The sequence below is a fragment of the Rhinopithecus bieti genome, unplaced genomic scaffold, assembly GCF_001698545.2.
Source record: "Rhinopithecus bieti isolate Rb0 unplaced genomic scaffold, ASM169854v2 scaffold_25940, whole genome shotgun sequence".
Taxonomy (NCBI): domain Eukaryota; kingdom Metazoa; phylum Chordata; class Mammalia; order Primates; family Cercopithecidae; genus Rhinopithecus; species Rhinopithecus bieti.
This window is the reverse complement of record NW_016811810.1, coordinates 652,397-673,495: the sequence shown is the minus strand read 5'-3', so window position 1 is coordinate 673,495 and position 21,099 is coordinate 652,397. Positions and strand designations below refer to the sequence as shown.

Here is a 21,099-nt window from a genome sequence, read left to right as displayed (position 1 = left end):
GGCTCATACCTGTAATCCCAGCACTTTGGGAGGCCAAGGTGGGTGGATCATGAGGTCAGGAGATCGAGACCATCTTGGCCAACATGGTGAAACCCCATCTCTACTAAAAATACAAAAATTAGCTTGGTGTGGTAGCATGCACCTTAATCCCAGGTACTTGGACGGCTGAAGCAGGAGAATCACTTGAACCCGGGAAGCAGAGATTGCAGTGAGCTGAGATCGCGCCACAGCACTCCAGCCTGGTGACAGAGCGAAACTCTGTCTCAAAAAAAAAAAAAAAAAAAAAGGAATTGGAAAACCTTAGAAAAAAAACTTTTGCAAAAAAGCTTTTCATCTGATGAGATTGAAAATTATTTTATCCAAGAAGGTTTTCATGCAGGAATTATCTGGAAGATCGAGCCAGGCTGCTGCGTGTGCCCTCTTTGTCTGAGGGACGTGTTTGAGCACAGGGAGCTGTTGAGAAGATTGATAAATTAGTGTTTTGATTTTATTGCGATTGATGCCTCAGATGAAAACTGCCTTCGGGGTTGCTGTTTCTTGACAGTGGGATGAAAGCATCACCTGCTTTGGTTTCCTTTTCAATTAATTAATTATTTAATTTGGTTTTCTTTCTCTGTGTACTTTTTGGCTTTTGGTTTTGTAAGAGAAATGTCAGCTTTCCCTGCTGACAGTTTCTGTTAGACATGATCATTAAATGTGGCATTTCAATTTCAGTGTGGGAAACAGTGATCCCTGGTATCACAGAATGAGACGAGACGGTAGATGTCAGCTAATTAATGTGGTTTACAGAACAGGAACCTGAGTCCCAGGAAGGTGGAATGATTTGTCCAAGGCCTCACACAGCAGCACCAGGGACCCTGCCTGCTGCGGAGCTTGTCCTGCTGTTATCCACTCCTTCCTTCCCTTTGGGCAGAGGTCCCCAACTTTTTTGGCACCAAGGACCAATTTTTCAGCAGACCAGGGTGGTGAGGGGATGGTTTTGGGATGAAACTCTTCCACCTCAGATCACCGGGCATTAGATTCTCTTAAGGAGCGTGCAACCTAGATCCTCGGCGTGCACAGTTCACAATAGAGTTTGCACTCCTGTGAGAGCCTGAGGTGGCTGCTGAGCTGATAGGAGGTGGAGCTCAGGCTGTGATGCTCGCTAGGCTGCCGCCCACCTCCTGCTATGCGGCTCAGTTCCTAACAGGCCACAGACTGGCACCGGGGTTTGTGGGCCCCTGCCTTAGGGAATAAACAGAACAGTATTCCTAGGTCCGTCTTTGGGGTACCTATAAACTTCTGGTTTGCAGGGAAGTCAATGTCACAATTCTTTGGACAAATGGAGACTTGATTTTTTAAAAAAATGGGGATATGATAGCAGTTCATGTAAGGAATCTTCCAGTCCTTGTCAGAGAGGAGGGTAATAGAGAGTGGGTGGCAAACCTGGTCCTGTAAGTCATCTGCTGCTTTTGTATCTTGAGAAGGGATAGGTTGACTTTGATGAGTAGTGTTCATTTTATCTCATGATTTGAACACCATGAGGAAAATGCACATATCTGTATCATAGGGCTCTCCCACTAAACATTCCTTCATCACAACACAGGGGCAAGTGTGCGCCGAGTCTTGGCTGTCGTCAGTGTGCCGCTTTTTTATCACAGCACAGGGGCAAGTGTGCGCCGAGTCTTGGCTGTCGTCAATGTGCCGCTTTTTTAAGGCTTCCCCCACCTTTGTGTCCCTTCCTCTCAGCAGATGGTCTCTTTTCAAAGATCCACTAGAGGCCATCAGGCAGAAACCTTCTCTGCTTCCGCCTTTTCCTCTGGGATACACTGGTTTTCCCATCTGTTTCGTTCTGGAGGAGGATGGGCGCCTCCTCTCATCAGAGGCGAATCGTCCCACTTGGGTTCCGGATCAGGTATCCTTTCTCTTTGCTCTTTTGAACTTGCCCTTGTTTTTCTAGGTCACGGTCCAAGGACCACCTGCATCAAAGTGTCTCTGCTAGAACGCAGATTCCTCGGCCCACCCAGCTCTTCGACATCCCTTTCTGTGGGCGCTGGGGTGCGAGCTGTGTTTCTGACCCGTTCTCTGGGGAATGCTGCGTACCAGGCTTTGAGCAGTTTTGTACCAGGCCCTCAGCCGATATGCCCAAATCCTCTTCTCAACCGTGGCTGTCTCTCTGGCTCCTCCTTACTCTTTCCCCTTCACTTTTTCATCCTTCTGGTACTTTTCTGCCCGTTGAAATCAGGCTTTTAACCTCCCCCCCACTCTGCGGTTGCCACTTACTCATCCTCGTGAGACGCCAGTGACTGGCCAGTCGGCCGGTAGGTGGGGAGCTTCTCTCCCCTGGCCCTTGCCGTGCCACACTGACTGTTTCCAACTCTCCTTCACTGCTGCATCCCCAGCTATGGATGTTCCTAACAGTTTTGTCCTTGATACTTATCTTACACCATATTTTTCCTAAATGATTTCACAGGCTCTAACATGATGGTAATGACTCTGAAACGTCTATTTCTGGTCCTGAATTCCATGTCAATGTTTTTAACTGGCTTTCTGACTTTTTCACCTGGCAGCCCCGAAAGCACCTCCAGTTCAGCTTGTCCAAACTCTGATGGATCGTCATTCTCTCCAGACTGGCTCACCTTTCTGGGTTTCCTTTGGTGGCAAAAGCCATCATCATCTGCCGGGAAGTGCTGGCAAGAGGCCTGGGGCTGGCTGTTCCAGATGGTTCTCTGACTGACTTCCATCCGTTCTTCCCCAAGGCTCATCTGTTCTTTCTCCTAAATATCCCTCCATCCTCTGTCCCTCTTTGCCTTGGTACGCACACGAAACACCTTTTATCTGAGCCATCACAGGAGCCTAGTAACTCTACTCCCTGTCACTAGCCTGTCCCTCTTGAAGCCATCTTCTGGTATATCTTAGAGTTTTCTTAAAAACAAATGTGCTGTTCACTTTGGTGTCTAAGTCTCTATGTCATCTGCTCCCAATCTCTCTCTCTCTCTGTCTCTCTGCCTCTTTGTGTTACTGGGCCCTTGCATGCCCTACCCTGGCTCTTCCCTTCATCTGTGCTCTTCCCTCCACCTGGAATGTCCGTCTCTCTTTTTCTGCCAACCCACATCAGCCCCTCCCTCCTGCAAGCCCTTGAGTGTCCCCTCCCTCCGTGTCCTGTGGCGGCAGAGCTGGAGCTCATTCTTCCCTGAGTCTCCCACGCAGCTGCCCTGTGCTCTCTTCTTTCCCAGGATGCAGCGGGGCCTGGTCAGAGCAGATTCTTGGCATACGTTTAGCAAGTGAGGCACGGAAGGCACACTGCGAAGGCTGCCGAGTGTTCCTCACCCTGAGTTCAGAGACGGCAGAGCTGTCTGGCTGTGACGATCTGGTGTTGCTTTCTGAACTCTGAATGAAGGGTCTTTTAAAATCTTTTTAATTTTAATTCAATTTAATTTTATTTTTTTGAGATGGAGTCTCCCTCTATTGCCAGGCTGGAATGCAGTAGCGCAATCTCAGCTCGCTGCAACCTCTGCCTCCCAGGTTTAAGCGATTCTCCTGCCTCAGCCTCCCGAGTAGCTGGGACTATAGGCGTGTACCACCACACCCAGCTAATTTTTGTATTTTTAGTAGAGACAGGGGTTCATCATGTTGGCCAGGATGGTCTCGATCCCTTGACCTCATGATCCACCCGCCTTGGCCTCCCAAAGTGCTGGGATTACAGGCATGCGCCACCACGCCTGGCCCAATTTTTGTTTTTGTGATGGAGTGCAGTGGTGTGATCTCTGCTCACTGCAACCTCCATCTCCCGGGTTCAAGCGATTCTCCTCCCGAGTAGCTGGGATGACAGGGACACACCACCACGCCTGGCTAATTTTTGTGTTTTTAGTAGAGACAGGGTTTCATCATGTTGGACAAGCTGGTCTCAAACTCCTGACTCAGCAAAGTGCTGGAATTACAGATGTGAGCTACCACGCCTGACCTGAATGAAGGGTCTTTGAACAGATCCTGACTGAAGATGAGCTGGATACCACCAGCAGGGATGCAGGTGACAGGGTGGCCCTGAATAAAGGCCGGTCTGGACAGCTTAGAGGACGCAGGAGCAGGAGGGGATCATTGTGGGAATGGCAGGCTCAGGTAGGCTGTGGAAGGCCTAAAGTTCCAGAAGTAATTTGGACTTCATTGAAAGATACTGGGAGAGCTGCTGACAGCTTTTTAAAAGAAGGCTGGTATGATGGGAAACTCTGTTTTAAGAAGGCGAGTAGGGCTGGGTGCGGTGGCTCACACCTGTAATCCCAGTGATTTGGGAGTCAGAGGTGGGAGGATCATTTGAGTCCGGGAGTTTGAGACCAGTCAGCGCAGCAAGACCCCGTCTCTACAAAAAATAATCAAAATGAGTTGGGCATGGGAGGCTGAGGCGGGAGGATTGTTTGAGCCCAGGAGTTCCAGGCTGTAGTGAGCTGTGTTGGTGCCACTGCACTCCAGCCTGGGCGACAGAGTGAGACACTGACTCAAAAAATAAAATAAAAGAAGGTAAGCGGGCTAGATTTGGGAGTGTCATCTGATATTCACCGGGGGATGGCAGGCGGTAAGTGTAACCACCTGAAGTTGAGGCAGGAAGGTCTTAACCAGGAGTGTGCCAGGTGTCCTGGAGAGCAAGAGGCGATGTGGATATACAGTGGTAGGGGAGATCCCATAGCTTGGGGGATCAGAATTCTCCCCAGTCCTCCCCCCAGCGCCCCCACGCACTGTCACCGTTGGACGCTTCTGGGTTTGCAGCACACAATTCAGTAGCAGGTCAAGTAGTTTTGTGAGCTCCCATTAGAATCTCTTCTGTCCCGCTTGAAAAATGCAGTTCCTTTTGCCTGAAATGCCTCATGTTTATCAGGCGAAAGACAAACTGCCTGTGGGAAGTTGGAATCAGTTCAGTTCTTTGTCCAGAATTGGAGACTAGGGTGAAAAAAAAATGTCTATTTGGCATTTCATTATATTTTGCTTCTTCACAATTTTATGATAACGGATGCTTCCCCTTATCATTGTGGTCAGGAATGAATTTTATTCGAGAGCCATCGCTCTTGAATGCATTGTATTCACTTCCGTAACTTGCCCCTTCCCCCCTTATTGTACTCTGAAATTGGGACAGTTATTCAGTGTCTTTGTCCTCATCTGCTACTGCTCTTGAAAACAAATACTAATTTTTGGAATTCGTAGTCTTATTTTTTAAAGAACAGTGACTCATCCTGAATTACCCAGAATTCAAAGACAAAGGTGACTGGAATCTTAATACCATAATATTTCTTTTTTTCTTTGCAATTTCTATTTGCCTGAGTTTTTCCCACAAACGTGTTACTAAGAAGAAGGCCAGGGATTCCATGGAAACTTGGGTTCTTTCCTGAGACCAGAGAGCCCAGGGGCCAGCGAGAGCAGAAGACCTGGCGGCGTGCGTGTGCGTTGGTGTCGCTGTCCAGGCGCCTCCCACGCATCCCCTCCACGGTCGTGAGGTGGATGTGGCCTCCATGCCCGTGAGTCCCGAGCAGCGGGAAGCACACCTGCACTTCGTCCTTCTCACTCCACCACCCTCATCTCGCGGGCAGGGCCGGAGTCTTGTTTTTTGTTCCTAGCCCCTGGTGAGTGCATCCTCCTCCAATACTCTTGCTTTTCTTACTGCCTCAGGAGCAGCTCTCTGTCCCATTCAGTTGGAGATTCTTCCTTTTCCTCTTTACCGGGAAACACAGGAGCTCCCGAGGGCCCCATCCGAGGCCCTCTTACACTTTGTTCCTGGGCTCCGTCTCTCGAGAGGTCCTCGTGTGCTCACGCGGCTGGCCCAGCGGCCCTCCACCCCCAGCTGCCTGGCTGCCTGTGGGCTCCTGATTTGAGGGGGTTGAGGGAAGTGCGTCTGGGTGGAGGCTGGTGTGGAGCTTCCCTCTGTGCCCTCACACTGCTGCTGTCTTCATTGTTCTTCCCTCTGCTTTGACTCCGTGAAACAGGAAGGGAGGCTGGCCTGGTGCCCCCAAGCCAGCTCCAAGGAGCAGCTTTCTCCGGGGCCTGCTCCCTCTTCCCGGTGAGCTCCTGGTGGGAAGCCCCTTGGTCTGCAGCTCCCGGGCCCCTCCACTCTTGCCAACCCACCCTAGCCTTGGGCAGTTCCTGAAGGTTCCAGCTGAAGCTTTTTGTTGCCTTGCCTGGTGTTTGCTGGAGCCCTGGCAGCACAGGGGTCGCGCTTCCCCTGCAGGGGCCTGGCTCTGCATTCCAGGCTGGCTGTTTTCCCCGTGGCGCCAGCTTTCTGATCAGGCGGGGAAAGTTAATTTTCAGTTTATCCAACTCTTTTTCCTTGTCACAAGAGGGGAGCATTGTTTTTCCCAGCTCTCTACATCTTCGAACTGAAATCAATTCACATCTTACAGTTTAATTCAGATCTGCAATTATTTTCGGATTACGTTGGCCATTTGTCATATTATGCGCTGCTTTTGTCTTGTGTTCGGTGGGTTATCCGCCTTTGTTCTGAAGGAAAAAGGTTAATGACGCTTTGGACAGCCTGCCCATCGTTATATTTAGCCCGTGCCATCTCCCTGCCGTCTGACTCACAGGCAGTAATTTCACAGCGTGGCGGTGCAGCCTAGGGAAAGGTCAGCCTCCTCCTGCTTCCCTGGAGCTCTCAGGAGCACTTTTCTGGTGCTGGGGCTCCTCTGGCCCCTGAAAGTTTTTCAACACCCCTAAGCTGAATATGCTCCAGACATCTGTCTAATAACCTGTAAGTGCACTTCTCCCTAGCCACTGTTAGCCTGTAGGTGGGGAGGTTGACTCACTTCTTTGATTTAAATTTGGGTTGGAAAATAACTTCCTAAACCAGCAGGATAGAATGAAAATCCAGGTGTTTGTCATTCATCAGCAACAGGTGATCCCCATTGCAGGCAGCCGGAGCCGATGTCTCCCGGACCACTGAACTGCTGTTTTCATTAGTGCCCTTTACGCCCAGGCTGGCATGACTCACCGTGAGACAAGTCAGCTAGGTGTTCAGGACAGGGATTTCAAAGTATTTTCGTCCCAAGAGGAAAGGGAGGATTTCTACGGATCACTGCCAGTTGGTTTACTGTTAGCTCATCGTGTTGATCACACCAAGTCTTGCCAATTTGGTTTTCTAAGTATTTTCACGCCTTCTCCCCATGTCCGCGTCACTGCTCTGATTCAGGCCCTTGTCATTTCTCATCTTTGCCATTTTAGTAGTCTTTGGATTGGGCTCCCGGCTGCGAATTTTGTCCCCTTTTCCACTATCTTCCACATTGTCACTGCAGTCATGTTTCTAAGGCAGAATCTGACTCTGCCCCTCTTCTGCTGGTATCCCGTCACCCTCGGGACAGTCTCTCCCGGGGCCTGCACGGTGTGCCTTTGCTGCTGCCTTGCTGTCCCCCTCCTCCCTCCTGTGGTTTATATTCCAGGAATACTGAACTACTTGCATTTCTCTGATTTGCCATGCCCTCATATTTACTGCAAGAATAAACCAGTGGCTCTCCAGCTCTTCTGCACTCTGGAATCACCTGGGGATCTTAAAAAAACATGTCTGACTCCTAGTCCTAAATTTGGAGATTTAACTGGACTTACAGTTTTTCAAAGTACCCCAAATGATTCTAATGTGCAGCAAAGTTTGGGAACCATTGGTATAGACTGTCTTTCTTCTGCTTGTTTTCTTGAAAAACTCTTACTCATTCTCTGAATCTCAAGGCAGTTGTTCCAAATTCTGGGCTTCTCCAGGCAGACCTAGTTGCTGCTTATTCTCTCTTCCCCATGATGATGAGTTTTGAGGTCTGATGGGGCAAGTCTCCCGACTAGATGATTGTTCAGGAGCTTTTTGGATGCTGTGTCTGATGATCTTCCACATCAATTTTATTTCGTTTATTTTTTATATTTTTTTGAGACGAAGTCTCACTGTGTCACCCAGGCCAGAGTGCAGTGGCATGATCTCGGCTCACTGCATCCTCCACCTCCCAGGCCCAAGTGATTCTCCTGCCTCAGCGTCCTGAGTAGCTGGGACTACAGGCATGCGCCACCACACCCAGCTAATTTTTTTTATTTTTAATAGAGGCAGGGTTTCACCATGTTAGCCAGACTGGTCTCAAACTCCTGACCTTAGTTGATCCGCCCACCCTGGCCTCCCAGCGTGCTGGAATTACAGCGTGAGCCACCGCACCCGGCCCACATCAATTTTAGAATCAATTTGTCAAGTTCCTGAAAGCAGTATGTTAGAATATTGACTGGGACTGCATCAAATCTATAGATTAATTTGGAGGAGAAGTGACATGTTTATGGTGGTTAGTCTTCCTATCTATGAATATTGTATGTCTCTTCATTTATTTGTCATTTTAAATGTCTTTCAAAAATATTGCCTCATATTCTCTATAAAGGTTCCACAGATTTTACTACATTTATTCCCTGATATTTTTTGTTAAGTGGTATTTGAAGTCTTTTTTTATGGAAGTATAACTTACATACAGTAATGAACACAAAGGTTAAGTTTATAGCTTGATGAATTTTTATTTTTATGTTCATATTAATCTGTGTAAACACCCAGATCATGATATAAATAATTTCCAGCACCCTCCAGTTCTCTCGAGTCCTTCAGTCAATAACTGCCTACAAAGATAACTGTAAATTATGACTTCTATCATAGATTAGTTTTGTTTTTACTTAAATTCCATGTAGAAGAAATAAGTGACCGCTGTGGCTCATGCCTGCAATCCCAGCACTTTGGGAGGCTGAAGCGGATGGGTCACTTGAAGCCAGGAGTTCGAGACCAGCCTGGCCAACATGGTGAAACCCCATCTCTGCTAAAAATATAAAAATTAGCCGGGCATGATGGCACATGCCTGTAATCCCAGCTACTTGGGTGGCTGAGGCAGAACTGCTTGAACCTGGGAGGCGGAGGTTGCAGTGAGTCATGATCACACCAGAGCACTCCAGCCTGGGTGACAAAGTGAGACTGTCTCAAAAAAAAAAAAAAAGTACATTCTTTTGTTTTCTTTTTTCCTTTGGCCTAAAGTGACACAATTGTATGCTCTTAATTTCTCCATGTTAGAAGTCTGTATCTTGGTTTTTTCCTTCTTCCTGCACTTGATATCTGAGATGCATGTATATTGTGTTTTGCATTTGTTCTTTTCTATGGCTGGACGGTATTGCGTGAAAATGCCACAGTTTATTCATTATACTTTTGATGAACATGTGGGTGGTTTTTACTTTTGGGCTGTTATGAATGATGCTGCTGTAGACATTCTTGTGCACGTATTTGGTGGACATAAGCTCATGTTTATGTTGGCTTTCATGGATCCATAACCAAACAGATTTTCAAAATGGTCCTTGGGATTTCTGTACATCCCAGTACTACGTATGAACTCTCTTTTGCTCCAGATCTTCACCACGCATTGGTGTTGTCAGTGTTTTAAATTACAGGTGTTCTGGTCTACATGTGGTGTTGATATTAACTTGCTTTTCCCAAGTAGCCAATAATGTGCACATCTGTCATATACTTATTTATTATTTGGATATATACTTTTGTGAAGTGTCTATTAAAATATTTTCTTCATTTTTTTATTGGGTTATTAACCTTCCAACTGATTTATAGGAGTACTCAACATATTTTGGATATTAGTTTCCATTGTCAGCTATGAGTATTGCACACATCTTAGAATCTGTGGTCAGGCTTTTTACTTTCCTGATGTTGCCTTTTAATGAAGAGAATTTATCAATTTTCTTAATTAAATTTCTTAACTAAAAATTGTAAATTTTCAGCTGGGCACGGTGGCTCATGCCTGTAATCTCAGCACTTTGGGAGGCTGAGGCAGGTGGATCACCTGAGGTCAGGAGTTAGAGACCGGCCTGACCAACATGGTGAAACCCTGTCCCTACTAAAAATACAAAAAATTAGCTGGGCATGGTGGCAGGTGCTTGTAATCTCAGCCTACTCGGGAGGCTGAGGCAGAAGAATTGCTTGAACCAGGGAGGTAGAGGTTGCAGTGAGCCAAGATTGTGCCACTGCACTCCCTCCTGGGCAATAAGAGTAAAACTCCATCTCAAAAAAATATGTATATATTGTAATTTTTCTTAGGTTTCTTAATTTTATTATAATTATTTTCCTCTTGGTTAGTGCTAATTTTTGTTTAGGAAATCTTTACTTACATCAAGATCACGGAAATACGTTTTCTTCTGGAAAATGTATTGTTTTAGTTTTTGCATTTAGGCCTGTGAACCATCTTGAATTAACTTGTGTGTGTAGTATTGTGTGGCACATATAAAGTACTCACAAGTATTTGTTGAATAGGGAGCAGGAATTATAGAAGATTTGGAATTATGTCATACAGTTTTAAATTATGGAAGTAACTAATTCTTAATGTTCTCTCTAATCGGGTAACAGGACTTACGCAATTTCCTTCTTTCTGGGTTTTTATATTTTAGCAAAGAAAGCAGTCATAGTTCTTTTTCTTTCTCCATCTTCCTCACAAATATTTGTTGCATATCTGTTTTATTGCATGCACTCTGCTACTCTTGGGAGTGTCTGGAGTAAAATAAGACACAGTCTCTGCCCTCTAGGAGCTTAGCATCCAGGGTGGCACCACCCACAGGACTCTATGTACTGGTGGGAATGGCCTGTGCAGTACTGTCCACCATCGCAGCCACCAGCCACATGTGGTCTTGGTCACTTGAGACATGGACGGTGCATCTAAAGCAGCGGTCCCCAGCTTTTTTGGCACCAGGGATGGGTTTCATGGAAGACAGTGGTTTCTGGATAAAGTTGTTCCGCCTCAGATCATCAGGCGTTAGATTCTTGTAAAGGGCATGCAACCTAGATGCCTTGTGTGTGCATTTCACAGTAGGGTTTGTGATCCTATGAGAATCTAATGCTTCCACTGATCTGGCAGGAGGCGGAGCTCAGCCGTGCTCACTTGCCCTCCATTCACCTCCTGCTGCGTGGCCCATTTCCTAACAGGCCACGGACAGGGGTTTGGGGACCCCTGATCTCAATGACTCATTATTAATTTTATTTAATTTTAATTACTTTAAATTTAAGTACCCACATTTCTCTAGTGGCTACTGTATTAGCATAAGTCTAGTGAGAGGGATAAGCAATTTCACAAATAAATGAAAAATTGTAACTGCTAAATGCCAGCTACAGAATATATGATGCCGTGAGTATGTAATCAGGGTTCGACTTAATTTAAAGGGCTGGGAAGGCTTTTCTTTGGGAATAATTACTGAGGTAAGATTTACAGAAGGGGCAGCACTTAAATAAGTGAAAAGGGTAGGGTGGGAAAATGTTGTTTCATGTGTGTGTAAAAACGCTGTGGCAGAAAAGAGCAAAGTCAATTCCAGGGACTTAACGTGTGTGTGTGTGTGTGTGTGTGTGTGTATGTGTGTGTGTGTGTGGTGGGGGAGAGACCGTGTTTGTGTGTATGTGTGTGTGTGTGTGTGTGTGTGTGTGTATGGTAGGGGAGAGAGTGTGTGTTTATCTGTGTGTGTGTGTGTGTGTGTGTGGTGGGGGAGAGAGAGGGGTCTCTACTAAAAATACAAAAAAAAATTAGCTGGGTGTGGTGGTGCTGCACCTGTGATCCCAGCTACTTGGGAGGCTGAGGCAGGAGAATTGCTTGAACCCAGGAGGCAGAGGTTGCAGTGAGCTGCGATCGCACCAGTGTAATCCACGCTGGCCGAGAGAGCAAGACTCCATCTCAAGAAAAAAAAAAAAAGGCAGTGATTTACTAGCAGTTTTTAAAAATAATCTTTGGATTTGAAAGCCCTGCAACAAACTGCTTTTCTCTCTTTTTGCTGGTCATTTACTTATTCATTCATGAAGTCATTAATTCACAAACTCATTCATTCCTGTCATTATTAGGTGCTTTTCAGTGCAGGCATGCAGTTCTTGGCTGCCACATGACACAACTTCAGGGAGCACCTGTGCATCTGTCCCTGGAAATGATGGCCTTGGAGGTGTGTCCTGGGCTTCCCATGTGCCGGGCGGCACCTGAGGCTGTGAGGCCTTTCTCATCACACAGGAACTAGGAAATGACATTAGCTCATTCATTCACCCAGCAAATATTTTTCTCCGTTGCTACTGTGTGCTAGGCACTGTGACAAACTATTTGGATACAGACTTTAAATGCAGGCTTCCTGCCCCCAGCACTCTATGGTCTAGTAAAGATGTCAGTGCAGGTCACTGTTGTAAGTGCCCAGATCCAAGTCTGATTTCCTGTCTCAGTCAGAGGGGTCCCAAGACCCCCAGCCACAGTTTCCACTTCTCTTGACGATTTCTGCAGAAGAGGGCACGTCCTCCAGGACTGATTGCCAGTGCTCACAAATGCCTTCCTTACCTGTGGCTGAGTCCTCACCTGCTTCAGTTTCATCCACTTTCTTTTCTTTTTTTTTTTTGAAACGGAGTCTCACTTTGTCACCCAGGCTGGAGTGCAGTGGCGTGATCTTGGCTCACTGCAGGTTCCGCCTCCCAGGTTCACACCATTCTCCTGCCTCAGCCTCCCGAGTGGCTGCGACTACAGGCGCCCGCCACCTCGCCTGACTAATTTTTTGTATTTTTAGTAGAGATGGGGTTTCACCGTGTTAGCCAGGATGGTCTCAATCTCCTAACCTTGTGATCCGCCCACCTTGGCCTCCCAAAGTGCTGGGATTACAGGCATGAGCCACCGCGCCTGGCCTCTTTTCTTTTTTTTTGAGATGGAGTTGTGCTCTTGTTGCCCAGGCTGGGGTGCAGTGGCGTGACCTTGGCTCACTGCAACCCCACTTCCCAGGTTCAAGCAATTCTCTTGCCTCAGCCTCCTGAGTAGCTGGGATTACAGGCGTGTGCCACCACACCTGGCTAATTTTGTATTTTATTTTATTTTTTTGAGACGGAGTCTCACTCTGTTGCCCAGGCTGGAGTGCAGTGGCACGATCTCGGCTTACTGCAAGCTCCGCCTCCCGGGTTCACCCCATTATTCTGCCTCAGCCTCCTGAGTAGCTGGGACTACACGCGCCTGCCACCACCCCCAGCTGATTTTTTTGCGTGTGTGTGTTTTAGGTAGAGATGGGATTTCACCATGTTGGTCAGGCTGGTCTTGAATTCCTGACCTCAGGTGACCCACCTACCTTGGCCTCACAAAGTGCTGGGATTATAGGCATGAGCCACCATGCCTGGCCCTACTTCTTTTTTTCTTAACCATCTTTAGAAGGGAAGAAAATGCAATAATATCCTTATGCTAACATGACTGTTCAGTGCTTTAAAAGTGCTTTGTAGTTGGTTTTCTGTGTGGCCAGTGTCTTTGTCCAGCAAAGGAGATCATTCTTACCAGCAGGTACCACATGCAGTCTTGGTTGGATGTTAGCTCTTGGAGCACATTTTATGCTTGTGCCTGTTGTGAGATGGCCTTGCTGCTGTATGAATGTTTACTTTTGCCCTGGCAGGTGATGGTCTGGACTCCCTGTGAAATGACTGGGAGGAAGTGTGCATCTGTGTACACTGCCATGTGGAGTTATTTGGGACCCTAGAAGGAAATCTCACTCTCAGATTTTAGGGCTGCAACTTTAAAGGACCTTTTCTGCCTATGTGATGTTGCTTTGTACATTTTAGAGGCCAAGGGAATATTTAGTACATTGAAAACATATGGAGGCCAGGTGTGGTGGCTCATGCCTGTAACCCCAGCACCTTGGGAGGCTGAGGCTGGTGGATCACTTGAGGCCAGGAATTTGAGACCAGCCTGGCCAACATGGCGAAACCCCATCTCTACTAAAAATACAAAAATTAGCTGGGTGTGGTGGCGTGTGCCTGTAATCTCAGCCACTTGGGAGGCCGAGGCATGAACCNAAAAAAAAAAAAAAAAAAAAAAGGAAAAAGAAAACATATGGAATTGACTAAAGCACAATGTTTCAATGTATCTACTTGCCTACTGCTTTCTGTGTTTCCCATTCTTTTCTGTATCTTTGACCTTCCTTCTGAAATGATTTTCTATGTACCTGAAGTGTAATATTTAGAAGTTCCTGGTGAGAACGTGTTCGTGGTAAGTTCTCTTAATTTTTAGCCAAAGAGTGTATTTGTCACCATCATTCTTTAAAAAAGTTCTGTTGTATACATAGTCTAGTGTAGCAGATGAATTTTCTTTAATATTTTGAAGATGAATTCTTATGACTTCCCTTGCTGCTGGGGGGTTAGCTTCTGGTCTAATTGTTATTCATTTGGATATAATCTCTCTTTTCTCTTTATCTTCCCCCTACCCCCAAAGTGTGTTTGTACCCTAACACAGTTTTACTACTCTTTTAGTTTTTTTTTTTTTTTTTGAGACGGAGTCTCGCTCTGTCGCCCAAGCTGGAGTGCAGTGGCCGGATCTCAGCTCACTGCGAGCTCCGCCTCCCGGGTTCACGCCATTCTCCTGCCTCAGCCTCCCGAGTAGCTGGAACTACAGGCGCCTGCCACCTCGCCCGGCTAGTTTTTTGTGCTTTTAGTAGAGATGGGGTTTCACCGTGTTAGCCAGGATGGTCTCGATCTCCTGACCTCGTGATCCGCCCACCTCGGCCTCCCAAAGTGCTGGGATTACAGGCTTGAGCCACCGCGCCCGGCCTACTCTTTTAGTTTTTAAAAAATATTTGTTGAGATAGAATTCACGTGAGATACAATTTGGTCACTTAGTGTATTCACAGGGTTGTGCAATTGTCCCCACAGTCTAAGTTTAGAACAAGTTGGGAACCATCCAGAACATTTCACATGTTCAGTTGGTAGTTACAGCCTCCTGTACCTGGAGGCTTCCGGTGTCGGTGAGGGCAGAGGACTTTAAGTCTGGCCCCACTGCAGGGAGCATCCGACAGAAGGAAGACTAGTCTCAAAGTGAGGCTGCCCATGGGGAAGATGGACTGTTGCCATTTGAATAGTATGTGAAGGCCACTATTCCTGTATGATTATTTTTTCTTTCCTAAGCATATTCCAAAGTTCTGAATGAATGAGCATGCTACTTTCTTTATGGAAATTTAGGATGAGTATTGGCTAATTTCTTAGCCAACTGCTTCTACTGCTTCGGTTTTCTTGAGGATATTTTATGATAACCAGATGGGCTTTTTTGGCACCTGTGGATTTTATGACTAAATGAGAAAGCATCTTTAAAATATATTCTACCTGGAACAGCATATCCCTGACAAACTCCCACTGAGCGATTGTTGCCTCCTGTTGCCTTTGTTAATGTGTTTTATTCTAGTTTATTTTAGGTGCCTCTCAAAAGAGAGGAAAATGTAGTCAGCCTTATGCATTAGTGTCTCTTTTGAAAGTGTACCAAAATGGACACATCCCTGCGTAGATCCCACCACTGGAGATAGATGCTAAGCCCCTGCAAGGGTCCTTGGGATCAGTTTAGTGGAACGCATGGTGTACAGTTTTGAGCTGGTGATGTGCTGCAGAACAACCTTGGCTGGTGAGCTTTTGTGGAAGCCCAGTTTGGGGACTGAAATATATTATTTGGGTCAGTTTTGCTCGGTAGTGACCAATCCAGTTGTCATGAGGTCTACTTCTGACTGTGCTACTGATGAGTTGTATGATATTGAACAAGTTACTTACCTTCTCAGAGCCTCAGCTTCCTCATCTATAGAATCGGTAAGAGAACGCCTGACTTTGCAGGGTGTAAAGAGCTGGATGGTGCATACTGAGCGCCTGGTGCCAAGCCATGGACGTGGCTCTCAGCCCTCACCCCTTCCTAGAAGAGCTGTTTTATTGTGACTCTGCTTTTCTTTCCCCTGCACAAATCCTGCTTTCAGCTGTCATTTCCCCCAATTGTCATCTTGGTTGGGATATGGCTGACTTCTAGAGAGAAGTATTATTTTAGCATACAAAATTGTCTTTCTGAATTTCCCACAGAGTTGCTCTTAATAGAAAAGTTGAGCACTATAAATGGTAAGTATGAAATTCTCTCTAAAAGCTCAGTTTTATTCATGATGATCTACCAGACTCATACCATTCTTAAATACCCTCTGTCCTGATAAATCCACTAAACTCTTTAGTCCTCCTACTAGGCCGCCTTCATCTGTTTGTAACTTTTTTTGTCCTGTCTTCCTATTAATTGTCATCCCAATCTGTTCTCTGTTCTATTTGTGATAGCCTGTGTTGGCAGAAAAATTGGCTAAATGATTGAACATAATTTTCTCCCCTCCACCCCACCCCAACTGGAGAGAGATCCTTCCCAGGCACGCCCAGCGATTTGCTTCCCTGCTCACGACATCTTATTCCATCTCATCTCTCGCCATCCCTCTGCAGCTGCCCCCTTCTCTCCAACTCTGTTCCTGTATGGGCGAAGGGCTTAGCTTCAGTTTTCTGAAGGCTGGCTTCTGCCTCCTACCTGAGCTGGTTACATTCTGTCCCCATTTATAATTTATATGCTTCTTGTGTTTTGTATCTTCAGTTGGATTTGAGAACAGACTTCTATAGTCTATAAAGAATCCATAGAGTGGCTTTCTTAGTATTTTTCTGAGCTTCAAGATGCAGGTTTTGAGGTTTCTTGGAGATTTTGAGGTCTGTGTCCAAAAGGAGGCAAATTTCAGATGGAATTTTAAGACTTTTTTCTTTTTTTTTTGCCAAGTGCTCATATCCCAGAGCCTCCTAGTTCCAAGACATTGCTGATTTGTGTTTTTCCAAAGTACTTTTACATCAAATCTCATTGAGTTTTTCAGTTGGTTCCGTTTCAGAGCCAAGAAAACTAAAGTTCATAGAGTTGTGTGTTGCCCAGAGTGTCTCACTGTGTTGGGGAAGGAGGGCTACAGGCAGGCCCCATAGCTGGATCTTTTTCTTTTTCGAGACAGAGTCTCTCCCTGTCACCCAGGCTGGAGTACAGTGGTGCGATCTCAGCTCACCGCAACCTCTGCCTCCCAGGTTCACTCAATTCTCCTGTCTTAGCCTCCCCAGTACCGGGGACTGTAGGCATGCGCTACCACGCCCAGCTATTTTTTGTATTTTTAGTAGAGATGGGGTTTCGCCATGTTGCCCAGGCTGGTTTTGAACCCCTGACCTGAAGTGATCTACCCACCTCGGCCTCCTAAAGTACTGAGATTACAGGCATGAGCCACCACTCCCGGCCCATAGCTGGATCTTTATAACATGATTTAGAGGAAGACAAACCAGACTCTTTTCTTTCTAGAATTTGTAAATCAAATCTCATAGAAGGGCTTTTCATGTCCCTTGTTGTACCTTCTGTTTGTCCTCTGGATAAATGCTGTTGATGAGATGTTTTCGTCTCTGGCCATGGCAGGATCAAGGCCAACCTTGATCCAACCACAACTACATGGGATGAAGAAGGAGCTGCTCCCCAAAGAAAAGAGAAATGCTGGGCAGACAAAAGCCAGATGTTCACTCTGCTTTCCTCTACAGGCCAAAACATCTGACCATTTCCAGAAATGAAGAATTTACCATTGTTATAAGTGTAAAATAGGATTGATATTTCCAAGACAAAAAAAAAAAAAAAAAAAAAAAAAAAAAAGAATCAGGGTCCTTCGGGCGATGAAAGCTTTTGTATGCTTTGCTAAGGATGGAGCCTCCCTTGGGAGGAGCTAGACAAGCTGTATTACAGGCCCTGTGTATATGTCAGAGAGAGGGATGGAGATCCAGGGAGACACACAGACACAAACAGACATGAAATGGCAAAAATACCCTGTTGGGCACCTGGCCTTCACTCAACAGAGGACAACTTATTGGGCGAAGTCACATTGAGTGGTCTTTCATACCATGCTTGCTTAGAGGTCCACTTGACCTAGTTTCTGGGGTAAGATGCTAAAAAAATGTGGAGTTTATGTTTTGCAAATGGTTCGGTTCATTATACTCGTACCCTTCACAGCAGGCATCCAGGCATTGTGGTGTCATGGAGAGGTTTTATAAATTGTGTCCATGGTGCTGAGAGAAATGAGGAAAAAAGAGAGAAAATTAACTCATTCAAACTTAACAGCTTTTGATTGAGTCTTTACAAATAAGTCTTTGCACATATCTACCTGATGAAACTTCAGTTAACCAGGAGTTGGTTGTTGAATGTGACTTTGGGATGATGGAATTTTTTATTGAGCGTGTGTGTGTAAACTGTGTGCATGTCAACTAAATACTGAATTTGACCCTGTAATTTATTCATTCATTTAATTACTATTTACTGAGGGCTTCCAATTTGTTAGAGCCTGCGTCAGCTACTATGAGGGACACAATGGTGAATCTGACAAGAATTCAGTCTTCGAGGAGTTTATAGTCATCAAGGAATCTAAGACGTGCATAATTTGCTGCGGTAGGAATAAGAACAGCTCTTTTTACTGAATGCTTGCCCCATGCCAGGCATTATGATGAATCCTTCCTGTGCAATAATTCATTTATTCTTCTATATAACCTCACAGTATATGTGTTCTCACTATTCCCATTTAGGGGATGATGGATTTAAAGCTTATAGAAGGTTATTTGACTTGATGAAGGTCATTCAGCCAGGTAAAGGGGAGTCGTACCTGAGCCCCGACCCCTCTGACCTCCTACCAGTCTCTCTGCCTGTGTACAGGTCAGCAGGAGGTAGGCACGGGTCTTAGGATAGAGAAGATGCTGGAACTCCGAGGAAGATGTACTTGCTTTCCATTAGGACAGCTGGGGGAGGCATTATGGAAGAGGTAGCATTTGAGCTGTGACCAAAAATCGGGGGATATTAGGATATAAGGTTGTCAGAGGGAAGAGAATTACCAATGCATAAAGGTAAAAAAAAATGGGGGTAGAACAAGGAGTGACAAGGAATAAATTTTGGTAGAAAAATGGCCTTACCAGTTGCAGGGACTGACATGGTGCCAAGCTGGGCCTTAGGCCCAGTGAGGGCTGCTTTGTTTCCAGTCTACACTTCACTCTGTGGCCCTACCTGAAGCTTCCTGGATTTACTATCCACTCTCCACGGGGAACACTGGACACCAGTGTTTTTCACATCAAGTCCTTTGAATATGTCAAAGGTTCTGCTCAGATTCCGCTCAGATTCTCTTGGTGACCTCTTCTGAAATCTGCAGGCACCTCTAGGGGATGTCTGTCAGGCTCATGTGTCTGTATTTCCCCCTCTGCTAGACAGTAGCCCTGTAGTTCTTGTTAGCTCTCTGATGCTTGCATGGATTTTAAGACTACTTTGTCCATGTTTTCTAGCTGTTCTCAGGGGCTGAGTTGGTCTGAGTTGTCTAGCCTGTTATGAGGAATAGAATCTTCTGAAGTTCGTTTCGTGCCTATTCAGCCCGAGCTGCTTGTGGGACGTCAGGTGGATCTTTGCTGCCCACATGCAATGCTTGAAGAGGGGCCAGTTGGGCACCTCCAGTTTCTTCCAAGTGCAGAGAGGACCCCACTCTTAAGTGCTTGATCACAGTCTTCATACGTGTCTTCCATAGGCACCACCAACAGAAACAGATCAGTTTGTCATTTTTCTTATTACAGATGCACAACGTCTGGTTCCTTCATGTGCTATTTTGGGCATAAGGTGTCATGAACTTTTCAAGTAGACAATTTTTTAACTTAAGACAGTTTAACTTTTGAAGATTTGAAGCCTCTAAATAGAAAATTGCTTAATTCTTCTTTACCCAGTTGAATATTGTTTGTCATCCCTGAAAATTGAACTACTTAAGGGGATATACCTTAGCAAATGATGCTTAAGAGAAGTTATTTTTTTAAAATTATGAACTATTTCTATTATGCTTGGTTAATTGATATTTTTGCAAAGAGATATTAGGCATAGGGCCTTGGGTCTAAGTGATTGGGAATTTGGAAATACATGTTTTGTATCAATTAAAAGTAAATACTCTTCATCTTACCATAAGAAGCTTTAGTTTCTTAGTAAGAAGTTACTTAGATGGGTTTATTTGAGATACGCAGCTACTGAATTTTTCTTTCCCAACAACTGTGTTAAAATGAAAAGGATCCTAGGCTTAGAATCAAAAATACCTAGTGTGAGTTTCAGACCTGCCACCCATCTACCCATCCATCCATCCAATCAAGTTTCCTAAATATCCATTCATGTGTGGTACGATGCCTAGGATCAATTATTGCCAGTATGACTGTGACCAGGTTGTTTACTGCTGTTCTATAAAATGGGGGCAAGTTTCATTATCCTCAGCAAACTAACGCTGGAGCAGAAAACCAAACACCGCATGTTCTCACTTACAAGTGGGAGCTGAACAATGAGAACACGTGGACACAGGGAGGGGAACAACACACACTGGGGCCTGTTGTGGGGGTGGAGTGAGGGGAGGGAAAGCATTAGGAAAAATAGTTAATGCATGGCGGGTTTAATGCCTAGGTGATGGGTTGATAGGTGCAGCAAACCACCATGGCACGTTTACCTGTATGACAAACCTGCACATCCTGGACGTGTACTCTGGAACTTAAAAAAAAAAAAAAAAAGAAAATTAAAATGAGGGCAAGCTTAGAAACTATAAAGTGCCATACCAATGTGAGTCCACATCTTACCAACCTCACTTTCTACCATTTGCTCTTTTGTGTCTGCTGTTCCTTGTATCTTAAGCCAGAATCGGTATTAACGTGATTTCTTGCACAGGTTGCCTCTGGTGGTTGTTCTCTTGGCCTGGTTTACGCTGGAAAGTCTGTGATACTTGCCATACTCATAGGTAGGCTTCTCCTGCATGCCAGCTGGGTTCTGTCAGGGAGCTGCAGCTCCTTGAAAATAACTCCTTAGGAGGCAGTATCTTTACGTTCTTGAGAATATATAAAACTGCAGTCAAATGACTCGTTCATTCCGCCAGGTCTTCTCTTCTGTTAAATGGTGTATTATGCAGAGGCCTTGGAGTCCAGTGCAGACTTTGACATTTGCTCTTGAGTGCTAGGGGCAGGGGGTGAGCCCCCTTGCCTCAGGCGACTCTGCCTGCTGTGTGGGGAATTGACTTAGGGAAAGGAGTGAAGGCAAAGGGGGAGAAGAGCCAGGAGGGTACCACAGGAGGGTACAGTGACTCTGAGTGGGTGCTGGCCATGAAAGCTATCCCTGGGCACACTCTGAGAGCTAGCAGGATTTCCTTTTGAGTTGGACATGTGACATGTGATGCAGAGAGGACTTAAAGATGATTCATGGGTTAGACTGATCAATCGATAGATAACGAGTAAGAAAAAAACCCAGGTGGCAGCATGTGGCTCCTCGGAGGTTT

At 45.7% G+C, this 21,099-nt stretch overlaps 1 protein-coding gene across 7 annotated transcripts in view; it reads left to right on the top strand.

The window, feature by feature from the left end:
* The window catches only part of TRAPPC9 (trafficking protein particle complex subunit 9), a 745,023-nt gene that overhangs the window by 216,030 nt on the left and 507,894 nt on the right, over positions 1–21,099 (top strand). The gene's annotated exons all lie outside the window — the stretch shown is intronic.